The sequence below is a fragment of the Phodopus roborovskii genome, unplaced genomic scaffold (assembly GCF_943737965.1).
Source record: "Phodopus roborovskii unplaced genomic scaffold, PHOROB, whole genome shotgun sequence".
In the NCBI taxonomy this organism is placed as follows: Eukaryota; Metazoa; Chordata; class Mammalia; order Rodentia; family Cricetidae; genus Phodopus; species Phodopus roborovskii.
Genome location: NW_026126416.1, coordinates 7635843 through 7650515, shown reverse-complemented (window position 1 = coordinate 7650515; position 14673 = coordinate 7635843). Strand labels below are relative to the sequence as shown.

Here is a 14673-nt window from a genome sequence, read left to right as displayed (position 1 = left end):
CGAGACTATTAACTAAATTCAAGTTCAGGCACACTGGTGGTGGGACTCAGAGTATAATGCTTTTTTTTTTTTTTTTGGTGGTCCTAAACATATTATTACTGGTGAGAGTCTAACATCACCTGTTAAACATGGCTGCCTTTGAATAAAGGAAAGTCTGAACCTCGCTTGGTGAGGGAGAAAGTCTGTGTCCTCTGCAGTGTTTTGTGCTCACCCTAAGCTTCCCCATCTCCCCTCCTGGAATACACACGATCAAAGGGCGTTTCCTTGATTTTTCTTGATCCATTATTGGCCAGCTTGGGCAGATGGTGGTAGGAAAAAGTGACCCGCATAGGGACATTTGTCAGTGGCTTCCGCAGATTGATATGATTGTGGTTCCCTTTTCCCTTCAGGACCAGCTTGACAAGAGTCCAGGGAATGCAGCTGATCTTTGGAGACCAGAGAGCAGAGGCAGTTGCAGAAGCCACCACCACCCTAAAATGAAGTGACTTCTTAAAGGGCTTTTTCTAGCATTCCAAAAGCTAAAGGAAATTATCTCAGGTTACCAAACAATCAAGTGCTTTTAAACTACAAAGGAGTTTCTGGCTGATTGTCCTCCGCCCTCCCACCCCGCCCCACAGTGTTTGGTTTTCTGCAACCAGGGGAGAGACTTTCGAGTTAAATTATTGCTTGAAAGTGGCACTGTCTGCTGTGGCTGCCTGCTCTGTTCTCATCCTTAGAACCAGTGAGAAGTAATTTTCATTGAGTTTAAAAAACAGTAGTACCTGTTGAAGTTACTGGTCATAAACCAGTACACACATTCTTTACATAGAGACCTTTTCATGATTTAAAGAAATATATAGGGCTAGTGCTGGATTAACTTTTTCTGGATCACACAGCAAGTTATGAAGACAGAGCTTGGATGTAGAAGTAAGCGACAGAATCTCATCTCGTCTAAGAGTCAGGTTTGGGACTTGGACTCTGAGACCAGTCTAGTCAGCTTTCCATAAGCCTGCAGAGAAGAGGATCTTGAGAGTGGGAGGGAAGTATGAAAAATCAGCAGGGCCTCTGTGATTTCAGCTAGCCTCAATGCACTTAGATACATGCACCCTCATCTAACCCAGCAATTCTGACACTGAGTTTCAGGATCTTTTCTTGCTTCCTGGAGAAGGACTGGCTTAGACCAGTGTAGGCATTGCAACCTTTTCTGTAAATACAAGAAGTATGTATACTGCAGTTGCCATCTGAGTCTCATTGAGTTTTAGGGATCTTCCTGGAGAAGGACTGACTGGCTTGCTTAGACTGGTGTAGGCATTGCAACCTTTTCTACTGTAGTTGCCATCATCTGAGTCTCAGCACCTTTTGTTTCCTTGCATTCCCAAACTTCGTGGAAGCTGCTTAGGGATGTAAGCTAGCAGAAATCCAACTCAGGACCACAGAAAGAGACTTTTGTTTTTGTTAAGTTCCACCTGCAAAGAGAAACACTTCTCAGATCTAGATCTTTCCCCCATTGTTTTGAAAGCCTGTGATTGAAGGTGAGTCTTCAGCATTCTGGGCTGGGGGATGAGTGGGTGGAGGAGTGGGGGGGGCGGTATATGAGGGAGGCACACCATAGTCACAATAACAATAGGCTTTGGCTTTTCAAGTTAGTACTGAGGGATAAACTCTTCTGAGTTTGGAACTGTGAAGATTCCCAGTGTAGCTGATTTCAGTTCCTGCTCCATTGAGGGTGACTGAGGACTGCAGCCCCCTCCTTAGCCACTGACCCCCAACAGCGAGATGCACCCTTCCAATGTAGTAAAACCTGCAGGAACCATCAGTAGGAAGACTGGAACTGCCTTTGCTTGACTTCTCCAGAGATGTTCAGCTGTTAAAAGGGGTCAGAGAGTTATTTCTAAGATTAGTGGGAGATTTAAATAGCATTTAAAGATGACATTTTGTTTTCTGTGCATCTGGAGCTCTAGAGGAACTGCAGACTCACCATACAATTTTATAGTATCATGAAAGGTAGAATAATTTGAGGGAGAGTCACTAATCAGAGACTGTTTGTCTCTGGGTAGCCATGTGCGTTTTACTTTATACTTTAAGAACAACTTGAAAAATAGAGAGGCATATCAAAGAGAAAAAACTATACAAAGAAAGACAAAATCATTCAGATGGCCTTCTGGTGGTTTTAAAGAATGACAGTAACATACAGTATAGTCACCTAAACGAAAACTTAGTGTTTCTCCTTAGTTTTGTCGCTGCTCTTCCAGGTGAATGAATGCTCTTGTCACCTCCCATATGCCCTTCTCTCAGCAAAGGATTTGTTTCTGCTTCATTGATAGTCCAGGGAGGAGCTGTGCTGTGCATACAGTCTTGGAATGCATGTCTGCTGCTTGCATGCCAGCTACTTCAACTCTACCACATTCATTCTATTCTCTTGGATGGATACTATTAACAAGGGTTTATTCAAAACACTGTATTTGTAAAGAGGGCTGGTTTCCTGCTTTCAGCGACTAAAGGCAGGATTTTGTCCAATGGCTTGTTGGAGGAAGTACTTAGGATGGGTTGCAATAACTTCCCTGGGAGAAGTGGGCACTTTGTAGCAAGGAGAGCCAGCAACTCAAGAGGAAGAGGACTGAGGGACAAGAGACATGGTTCTTCTGGAAGGTAACCTGACTCCTGCAGATCAGGGAAGGAGTTGATGAATTTGGTTTCCTCAGTTTTGGGAGAGAATTGGGTCTCTCTGGGCCAGGAAAGAAAAGAATGGGAGAGACCCTGAAGGGATACTGATTCCTTACAGGCATGCCTTTCAGCTCTCCACAGTTCACTGGAATCCACCAGGAATTAGACTGTTACTGGTGGCCCTCACTCCCTGACAACTGCATTTCCCATTTCCCATTTGCTTGTTCTTGACTCCTCAAAAAAGATGTAGCTTTATTGAATTCAACTGTGGTCAGGGTATCGTTCATTGTCAATTTCCTGGCACCAGTTTCTCTAGCTAGAATTACACGGGCCAAAGTTTCTTTTCAAAAGAAATGCTACCTGCTCCATGTTATTTGGATGATATGAATTTAGAATCTTGCCAGAATGCATTGGAGGAGCTCATCTGAAAGACTCGTGTACCCAGACAGGCCGTATAATGAGAACCATTTGAATCACTAAATGGGAGCGACTTATGCACAAAGTGTACTTGGCCTTCACCTTCACCTCACTGTCTCTATCTAGCCTCACTGATGAAATGCCATGTGTCTGAGATACTTATGTTCAGATCTTTGGATCTCAACTTGATAAAGACATTTTCTTCCCATTTTTGTATACCCCCCCCCCCCCCAAAGAGCAGAAGTAGGAGCAACTTCATGGTCTTCCTTCAAGGTCATACAACGAGAACCACACATTTAGCCCCAATCCAGCATGGGAATTCTAAAAACCTTGGGGCAATTACAGTAATTTAGCCTAGTCACTTCTTTGGAGCACATGCTAGTTGAAAGTCCTGTTTTAACTCTGAATTGTATTTCTTGAGGAGGTAAAGCCTGGGATTCTCATTGAAACACACATCTGTTTCTGGGCTGGCCAAATCCAAAAGTGGAATCCCAATTACAGTTTTTCATGGGTGATAGAATTTCTACTGTATTATAATTTAACCACCTGGGTTGCCTCCACTGGCCCCTTTTCTTCTTAGGGATGAAATAAGCCGATCAAATGTTCATTCAGCTATTAAATTGCATTTCCATTCTGTAACGTTTCATTTCCCTTTTCTCTAGTGAGATACACTGACTTGATGAATAACTTCCAGTGTCTTTCTTACAGCAACTCTGCAGTTTTAGCTTTCAAGAGTTCTCCAAGTGCTGGTGGAGGAAATTTTAGTTTTATAAGATTTTCAAATAACAGAATAAAACGAAACTCCTTTAGATAATTAGTTTGATTTAGCAGCAAATTTAGGGGATAAAAACAAGACATCGAATGAATGGAAGGAAACCGGCTTTTTCTTTTTTCTTTTTCAAAGTAGATTTGGAGCTGGAAGCGTGTGGAATACATTAAAACGATCCTGGGGCAAACAAGTTGTGAAGTGATTAGCTCTATCTAGGAAAGGAAATATACTATTCTGGCCACAAGGGGGCGTGCACATTGTTTCAGGAAGATAAAAAAGAAGATAACACTGGAAAACAATATTCTGTGAAAGCTGGACCTTTCACAGTTGTGAATATCCATGTATGAGGAGCACTATTTTTGTTGTTGTAGCAGCTGTTTCTATTGATAACCAGATGTGTAGCAGGTTCATGTGGGAAGCATTGAATATATTAGTCAATGTCAGTAGCCATTCAAAGACAGACCTCACTTCTGACCCCAATTGTGATCTAGAAGTCTGATCCATAAGTTCTTTGAATAGATAACAAGCAATATCAGTTTTAATTGGAACCCACTCTGAGCTGATATTTTTGGGAAGTGGCATCAATTTCATCTACATTTGTGAAATTTTGAGTTTTGGGAGGATGATTCAAGCAACTTGTCCACTTCTAGAAATCCTTCATTCATTTTCAGTCATTTGAATCTGCACACACTGCTTCTCTGTGAGGGATAGCATGTCTTAGACATTGCAAACAGCAAAGGGAGGTAGGAGCCCATCTCTTGCTAGTTATTTTTAGGGTCAAATCCCAAGAGGATTTTGTAAATGAAGTACAGAAGATTTCTTTCTTGGATTGGATAGAAGGGGCCTCTCTTACCAACTCTATGAGGATTTCCACATATGAGACCCAAACTGCCCAATGTGAATACTGTTCTGGGGGTGGGGTGGGGGAGAAGTAAGGGAAAGGGGGGATGTGCAGTGGCCAGAGACTAACACAGGTAGATAAATGCTGGTTCAAATCCTGTTTATTTCCCCCATTTACCAGTTGTGTCACTTTGGGTGACATTACACAAAACTACTAGGCTCAGTTTTCTTCTCTGTTCAATGGAAACTATATTCCTTGTGTGGGCAATTGCAATAAATTAAATTTCACAATAGGCATTAATAGAATTCTGGGCCTCATGGTACAAGCCTATAATCTTACATTTTTTTGATTCAAAGCCAACCTGGGCAAGTTAGTAAGAGTCTACACCAAAACAAAAAGCAAAACTAATCAAACAAACAAATCAAACCAAACTATCTCAAAACCAAACCTGGAGATGTAGCTTGGCAGTGGAACATTCACCTAGAATAAACACAGCCCTAAATTCAGTCCCTAGTACCAGCAAGAATAGAGACTTGCCTGTTTCCTGTCAGCTCCTGATACTGTTGCTGTTGTTTCCCCTACTATTTTCCTTCTCAACTCCTTTCTCTATTCTTTCAGATAAGATCTTGCCACATAGAGCTGGCCGGTCACAAAAATCACCATGCAGGCCTCAAACTCAATACCATCCTGCTCAATCTGAGGGTTGGGATTACAAGTGTGCCACCATGCCAAGCTTTGTTTTGTCAGGGAATTAACTCATGACACTGTCTTGAGAACTGTATTTTCTATGCATTAGATCTGTGAAAGATCTACCATCTATCAAGACCATTAATGCTAGCTCCTGAACTGGCTAGAACAATCAAAGGCACTTAGAATGGTCAGGAACTGTCAGCTATTGATCAAACCTGGTAGCTTCAGATGGCCACCAAGACCTTAAGACTATTTGGTGATCTTATGGCTAGGCCTTAGAGATTAATTGAAGCAGGCATTCATAAATTCAGCATTGAAAAACTAGGCTATGTCAAATCAATTTTGGTTAATTTTGTATGATCATGCATTGTATCATATCAGCAGACCAGGGAGTGTGTCCAGAGACATTGTGGTACCTTGTGGTAAGTTTCCATGGAGCTGGAAGATCTAATGAATCTGCTGTTGTCTTTAGTGGGCTGATTATTGGTGACAATGCTGTTTTGGCTTGTGTCTTACTCCCTTCAGTGGGTAAATGAATTTTTATTAAGATCAAGCCACCATGCTTGGAATCCCCTACCCATGATCTCCATCCTCAGGCTGGCTACTCCCAGGGACACTAAAAACAAAACAAAACAAAGAACCCACCAAAATATTCAACTCAGTATCATCAGGAGGACTTACATGACAAAAATCTTCCCCTTTAGTAAGCCTGGTACAATTTTTAGAGCTATGAGAAGAAAAAGGGTCCTGTGTCCCCTCCCAACATTCTCAAATACTCAAAGCATTAAACATAAGCACACTCCAGATCTGTGACCAAGCACAACATAAAAGATAGCTGTAAAATTTAGTGTTACAAAAAACGTTCACAAGCATTTCTTAGGTCTTCTAACAGCACTTCTTGCTCCAAAGGGTGTTCATGAATCTGTTCCACATGTTTGCTGCCTTATCAGTCATGTGTGAAGGGTGCACATTCATGGAATATAGCAGCTTGGTTCTGATTATTTGGAGTTTGCTTTCCCCAACCGGATGCTTCCAAAAGTAAATAAAGACATTAAAAGATTTATAAAGAGACTGTCACATATTCTGAACTGCAAAGTGTAAATGAAGTTTTATAGGCATATGGATTTCATTTCTGTGATAATATGCATGGATTTAAAAATTAAAAGGAAATGTACTGGCTACAATGTGTTTTTAGTTCTCATTTAGTTGTTGGAAATAATCAAAGGTGCCTAACATATTCAACACAGAGGAGACTCTGCCCCCCCTCTGATGTCACTGAAATCATCAGATAATGATTAATACTGCCTGGTAGTGATGTTTCCTTATAAGAAGCAACAGAGTGGGGGCAATTGCATTTTGAATTTCTGTACTTTTGGTTTTTTTTTTTTTGTTTTGTTTTGTTTTTGTTTTTGACAAAGCTTTTCTGCGTAACAGCCCTTGCTGTCCTGGAACTCCCTTTGCAGACCAAACTCTGGAATTTACAGAGATCCATCTGCCCCAGAGTGCTGGGATTAGAGGCATCCCTGGCTTTGAGTTTCTATTTTCAAGTGAATCCCACAGTTTGTGGCCAGACTCATCACTTCCTGTGTAAAAGTCCAGGTTGCTCTATGCAGCACACTGCTGCTCTCTTCCTCTGGGCCAGCAGCAACATGGTTAGAGGAAACTGGAGGACTCAGCATGATAGTTATAGGAATGTAGAAGAGGGTTAGTAGAGAAAAGCAGAACGCTAGGTCCTCCTGGCTACCTGGGATAGCTTCTGTCAAGAGTGTAAAATAACGGTGGCATCTGAGTCATGCTTAGAAGTCATTGAGGCTCTACCAGTTCACTCAAGAATGCAGCTAACATTTTGTTTTTATTGTCATGATAGCACAGCCTCAGGTAATTGTTCACATTATACTAGTTCTTCCTCAGAAGAAACTTTGACGGCTGCGGGAATTTCATTTTGTTTAGTACAGCAGAAGCAAATTAGTTAAGTGGGCTTTTAGCTTTCAAAATTTGTTTTAGGGCAGGTTTTACTATCAGCTGTGATATTACTGATGATATAATATGTTATGGGGTATTTGATCATACTGTGATGATTTATCTCTAATAAGGCATATTCTGATTGGTTTAATAAAGAGCTGAACAGCCAATAGCTAGATGGGAGAGGATAGGTGGAATTTTTGAGGAGAAAGAGAAACTAAAAGGAATCTAAGAGGCAGGGTATTCATTAGATAGACATTGAGGAGAGTTAATGAGCCACATGACAGAATGTGGATTTATATAAACCAGTTAATTCAAGTTTTAAGAGCCAGTTGGGAGCAAGCCTAAGCTAAGGTCAAGTTTTGATAATTAGTAAGAAGTCTCTGTGTCACTATTTGGGAACTGGCAGTGCAAAGAAATTCCCATTATAGTAATACAGTGAAATGAAATGGTTCAGGAATAGGTTTCTCTTGAATGTTTAATATACATGAAAACAATAAGTGGTCTATACACTTCTATTTGTTTTCATCAAGGTAAGACTCATGATTCCTTTATTTACAAGTAAAATTTCCAGCCAGGGGATGGTGGAGCATGCCTTTCATGCCAGCACTTGGGAAGCAGAGGTAGGGGAACTGTAAGTTAGAGACCAGCCTGGTCTACAAATCCAGTTCCAGGACATCCAGAGCTGTTACCTAGAGAAACCCTTTCTTGAAAAATAAAAATATAAAAAAAATTCTATAGCTTTATGTACCTGAAGCATTAGAAACATAAAATAAGACACAGGTATTTAATACCCTTTAAATGTGGAATCAGGGTTATGTCTGGATTATTTCCAAGTTAAATATTATGTGGAAAGAGTAAATAAATGTCTTCTACCCACTTGCCTCCATCATAGATCATGGTAGGTATGGAAGAGTTTGTCATTATAGTTTGATATCTAGATGTGGAAGGAAAACTGGGAAATTGAGTAAGTTACTGTCTTAGGTAGGGTTTCTATTGTTGTGATGGGACACCATGACCACAGTGACTCTTACGAAGAAAATATTTAATTGAGGGTGGCTTGCTTACAGTTTTAGAGGTTCAGTCATTCATGGTAGGGCACACGGTCCCATGTAGGCAGGCATCGTGCTGGAGAAATAGCTGAGTGTCCTACATCTTGAAGGCAACAAGAAGTTGACTGACTCACTGGGCGGTATCCTGAGACCTCAAAATCTGCTCCAACAGAGGTACACTTCCTCCAACAAGGATATAACCACATCAACAAAGCCACACCCCAAGATTTTGGGATTATGGGATTACAGGGGCCAATTATATTCCAACTACTATAGTTACTCATTGTAGATCCATGTGTATTCACACACACACACACACACACACACACACACACACACACTCTTATTTCGGCTTCAGTAATGTAGATAATTCAATCCTCCTCTTCAGACTTTGCTATATGTCTATAGATAGTCATGAAAGCATTTAGACTATATGTAGTCTTTATAGGTAGTCATGAAAACATTTAAACTATATGTAGACTTATTAATAGATTGTTTTAGTTTGATCTTTAAAAGACTCAAAAGATTTAATCTGATGCCTCAGCCCTTGACTGTATTCTTCTAAACACTGAAAACACTGATGGGTGAGGGTGAGATCATGGAAACACCTGATATTCTGGGCATCCCTGTGTGAAACCTGGATGTTTGTAGTTCTGAGATTTATTTGCTGCATCCTTAATGTTGGACACAATAAGTAATTTTTTAAAATTGAGGTTTGGTATTCAGTTAAGAACTGGGAAAACAAGCTGATGTTTATACAGAGAAGAAAAGAAAAATACTTGTCTTTGGATAAAAGCAGAACAAATACTGGCTTTCTGGTCCCTAAATCCTAGGCATTCAGTTCAAATGCATTCAGGAGCTATGGTCTTTCACAAGCACAAAGCCCACTGAAGGATGCACAAAGGGCAAGACTACCATGGAGCTCCCCAACAGTCTTCTTCAATCCAGACTTCTGCTCATGTTGGTAGAAGGAAGGACCTGCAGTCATGGTGTCAGAATGGCATGGGGACTAGGTGTGGTCCTGCATTCAGCAGAGAACCTGCTGCTATGGTAGGCTTGACTGGGTAACTTCATTCTTATCTTCAATGACTCATGCTTCCCATCTGTAAAATAGGCCTGCTCCAATGTATAGCTAGTAGGGGTATCCTGTAAGCACCTTTAATTTAGGGGGTATATGTCAAATTACTAGCAGTTGTTACTTAATTAGGAAATGACATATTTGGACTCTTTAAGCGATGATCTCTCTCTCTCTCTCTCTTTCTTTCTCTCTCTCTCTCACACACACACACATATATATATTAACAGATCTTGCCTCAAGTTTATTTGTAAAAACAGCATAGGGCACAGGTCATCTGCAGATAGTGTGTAGATGTGTCACACCAGTCCATCCGTCTTCACAGTGGCAGAAACCATTTCTATGGGGCCTTGGCACCTTTGGGAGCCTGAGCTGGAGCTGCAGCCTGGGCCTTAGATGGAGCCGAGGCCTCTGCCTTGGTTTGAACCTTGGGCTTTGGTTGGCAAAGCCTATGACCCTTGGCCATGTAGTTTCTAATCTTCTTCCCAAGCTTGGGGTGAGCGATGAAAGCCAGACAGCTGAGTTTACAGCCAGGACCCTTTGGCATCTTGGGTTTTACCACCTTGGGCTTCACAAGAGCCTTGATGGCCTCTCTGCACGTGCACTCATTGCCTTGGCATTGTTCGCCTGCATCTTCTTCAGGCCTTTCTTGTTGTGTTTCTTGGCAAAGCGCATGTTCCTCAGGAACTTGGGGTCAACCCCCTTAAGAGATTCATATCTTTGCGATCGGGGTTTCTTGATGCCATTTCTGTGCCATTTCCGGGACTGGTTGTGTGTGGTGTGATTCTTGGACTTGGCCATGTCTGAACAGTATCCGGTGGCCGGTTTCATTCATATTTTATCCTAAAAATTTCACAACACTTCTAGTTTGATGTTTTTGTTTTTTCCTGTCATAACAGATTCAGACAATTGAATTAAAAGGAATTCAGTCATATCCTTTTAACAATTCAGCAACTTCACAGGTACAATACACATGGTACTTTTGTTTCAGGATTGACTTGATGTGGACAATCTAATCAGGCAAATAAAGCTGCACTAGAAATCTTTGTTGTTAATCACTTTCTGCCCCAGACAAGCAAGTACAAAGAGACAAGGTTGATTTTGGCTCACAGTTTGGGTGGTTCCAGTCTGTGATTCATTAGTCCACTGTTCTGGTGTGTGAGGAGATAGCACATCAGGGCAGGAGCTCGTGGTTGGGAAAACCTGCATTATAAGCGACTAGAAAGAAAGAGGAGACAGAAAAGAGGCCAGAGTCCACACTGGTCTTCATGGGCATGGACCAAATGACCTGAAGACTTCACTTTAGATCCAACTTGCCAGTGGATCCACCTACCCCCAAAAGTACCACAAGGCTTGTGGACCAAACCTTTTATATGAAGGTCTTTGGAGGGTATTTCAGATACTAACCATAGCACCTACTCTCTGCATTCCCAGCTTGATGCACACAAGATCAGCAAAGACATGGAAACATATACATCTAGGTACTTAAAATACTCACCAAAGTGGTCATTTAGGAATTAAAAAAATTAATTCTCTGTCTGTCTGTCTGTCTGTCTGTCTGTCTGTCTGTCTGTCTGTCTGTCTTTCTCGTGTGTGTGTGTGTGTGTGTGTGTGTGTGTGTGTGTGTGTGTGTATGTGTGTGTAGTATACATTGACCCATCTCCATATCCCAGGAAGAATTTAAAAACAGTAGCTCATATTGCAAATTCCTAACAAGGTTGTGTCTCACAGTTGGAGTTGTCCCTAGTAGCAGTCTCTCACTGCAGAGTCTGACAACTCAGTTCTTGTTCAGTCCACAAAGACAGGGCCTCAGTAGTCCCAATCCAGTGCGGAAAACCTGGAACATTCCTGGAGAGATGCTTGTCCTTAATCCATTACAGAGCCTAGAAACTCTGATATCAGTGAAGGAATTAGCTGGAGTAGCAACAGGGTGAAACCAACAAAAAGTTCTTCCTTTTGAAATCCCCATTTTATCTGGGCTACCAGAAGGTGCCAATCACAATAGGGTGGGCCCTTCCTGGCCCCGACCACATGGATTGAGGCTATCAGGACAGTTCTTCATATGAGGTTCTGTTCTCAGGTAACTAATTTGTGGCAGCAAGTTGACATTAAAATCAACCACAAGACAGGGTGCATTTCTATATTCTTAGATTCTAGGATTCAAGAAACCTTAAGGACAGCTCTAAATTTCTGATTACCTTGTTTCCTAGTGTGAGACACTCCCTTTGTCTATACTTTGAAATTTTCAGCTAGATTCATTTTACAGTCATTAAATAAGAGAACAATTTCAAATCTACTAAAAATAGTACAGGAAGAATAATGAACAGAAGATCAAATAGATATTAAAAGCATGGGACTATGAAATTAGAGATAAAGGTTAAAAATCAAATCTCAAGAAATGGAAGGAGAGGAGGAGAAGAAAAAGAGAGAAAAGCAGGAGTGGAGTGTGGTGGAAACCTGTAGTCCTGGTTTCCAGGACAGGGAAGGAGAAGAATCTTCAGTTTGAGGACAACTTGTTTCAAAAGGGAAACACAGAGAGGATATAAAAATAGCAGAATAGTAAGAGTGGAGAAAACTACAGAGAGGCACACTATAAAGAACATAGAAAAATGACTTTTTTAAATAGAGTTTTCTTCTGTGATACAGGACATTATCTAGTGAGCTAAATTATTTTTTGAAAAAAACCTTTAGAATTAAAAATGACAAATGGATAAAAGTCTATAAGCATCAACAATATTTAAATAAATACGAGAATTTGAATTTTCAAATTTTTGTTTGTTTGTTTGTTTTTCGAGATACAATTCCTCCATGTGTATCCTGGCTGTCCTGGAACCCATGCTACAGACCAGGCTAACCTTGAACACACAGACATCTGCTTGCCCCTGACTTCTGAGTGCTGGAATTAAAGGCATGCACCACCACTGCCTGGTGAGTCTTCAAGTTTTTAAAGAAAATGTATTGTAGGACTTTTTAAAAGAGACAAATGGAGAACAAATATTTTAATATTTTAGTTATTTTACTATTCAAATGTTTTTAGTGTGAACACGGCCTTAGGGCAATAGCATCTTTAAGAATACAAAAGCATAAAAGCAATGATATGGAAAATGCAATTTAAAGACAGAAAACAAAGTGATGCTTAATATTGTTAAGAAGATGGGGGAGGGGGAAGAAAAAGATAACAGCAGGAGTTTTGATTTGTGTTTTCTTAATGGCTAAGGAGGCTGATGTTTATGGCCCATTTGTTCTTCTTCTTTAGAGAAGTTTTCATTTCATTTCATTTCCCCATATATTGGTTAGATGATTTTTAATTTTTGGCACTTAATTTTTAAGTTCTTAACATGGTCTGGATATTAATCTCTATGAGATGTGTGGTTTTCACGGATGTCTCTCCCATTCTCCATGCTCTCTTAACTCTGACGATCACTTGCTTTGTTATGTAGAAGCTTTTTAGATTCCATCTAGTCCCATTTGTCGTTTATGATTATTTCTAGAACTACTGGGGTCCTTTTCAGATTATTTTAACCTAAGCTTGTGTCTTGAAGTGTGTTCCTTACGTTTTCTCTAGCAATTTCAGAGTTTCAGGGAATCCCGATATTAAGGGCTTGGATTCATTTTCTATCTATACAGTAGCATTTCTTGTAGAGTAAATCTTTGCCTCAATATATGCTATCAACATCTTTGTAAAAAGTCAAATATCTGCTGGGTGATGGCAGCGAATGTCTTTAAACCTAGTACTCAGGAGGTAGAGGCAGGTAGATCTTTGTGAGTTTGAGACCAGCTTGAGTTCCAAGAGAGAGTTGTTACACAGAGAAACAAAACAGAAAAAGTCAGATATCTGCAGCTTGGTGGGCTTATTTTTGAGTTCTCTATTCTACTTTGTTGGTCTATATGCTCGGTTTTGTGTGTCAGCGGCACTTGATTACTTAGTTCAGAAGATAATTTAAAAAATCAGGGATTCTCACATCTCCAGCATTGCAATACTCTTTTGCTAAATTTATTTATTTGTTAACTTATTTTAGCTATTTGTTGTTAAGGCATTTTGTGCTTCCATATGGATTTTTTTTTTTTGAAGAATACCATTGGAATTTTGATGGAGATGGGATTGAACCTGTAGCTCCCTTTGGCAATACAGCCATGTGTTCGGGATTAATCCCGCTATTCACAAGCATGGAGGTCTGTACTTCTACTGTCATCTTCCTCTTGTTCAGTGTTTTAAATCACCTTTGCTGAGCCATCTCAATGGCCCCACTTTGTCTTCTGTTGAGAAGGGTTTGGCTCTTTTCATCTTTCATGTAGTCATTGTTCCATGCATTACATGACTGCTATGGATCCATGTAATTCTCTCTTTAATGGTATGGTACATTAATTGATTTTGATTGCTAATTAACATTGTCTTTCTGAAATAAACTCAAATGGGCTATCATATAGGATTTTCTTTGTGTGTAACAGTTTGCTTTTCTTATATTTTATTATAGTGTATTTGGAAATGGGATTGGTCTACAATTTTTTTTATAATGACTTTTTCAGATTTTAGTGTCAAGACCATGTTAGGCTCATGACATGATTTAAGAACTGTTCCTGTTTGTCTGGATTTGGAAGAGTTTGTGTAAAATTGATTTTCTCTCTTTAGTCGGTGTTAAATCTCACCAGAGAAGCCACCTGGATCTTTACTTTTTTGAGGGAATTTTGTTTGTATAGACACATTTCATTTAAAATTTTCTTTAATTATTATAAAACTCATTCAATTTTATTTATGTCTCATACCTGCTAGGCCTATCAATTGAATGGGTTGTTTATAGTGTCCCCTCATCTGCTAGTGCTTCAAGGGCTGTGGTGGCCACCTCTCATTTCCTAGTTTAGTAATTTGTGTTTTTTCAGTACATTTTTGCTTTCTAGATTTTTCTTTGTTATATATTAGTTTTTTGTTTCACCCATTTCTATCAGCTTTGTCATCCTTTCCTTGGGTTTAGCCATTGCCCCTTTCTTAGTTTGGTCTTTTCTAAAGTGTTCATTTAAAGTCATTCATTTCCTTCTAATTGTGTCTTTCCTCGCATTCAATGATTTAATAGATCATATTTTTGTAACTCTCTATATTTTCTGATTTCTACTTTAATTTCTCATCTCCTTTTGCTGGAACATTTAGAGTGCAGCTGACTTTGCAAACATAAGGAGTTTTGTCTATCATCATTTTTATATGAGTTTATTATTTTAATTTTATGTGGCT

The 14673-nt window shown here is 39.9% G+C and overlaps 1 pseudogene; it reads right to left on the bottom strand.

Moving 5' to 3' along the window:
- Nucleotides 1-9789: 9789 nt before the first annotated feature.
- Nucleotides 9790-10265, bottom strand: LOC127221203 (60S ribosomal protein L29-like; annotated as a pseudogene).
- Nucleotides 10266-14673: the final 4408 nt, after the last annotated feature.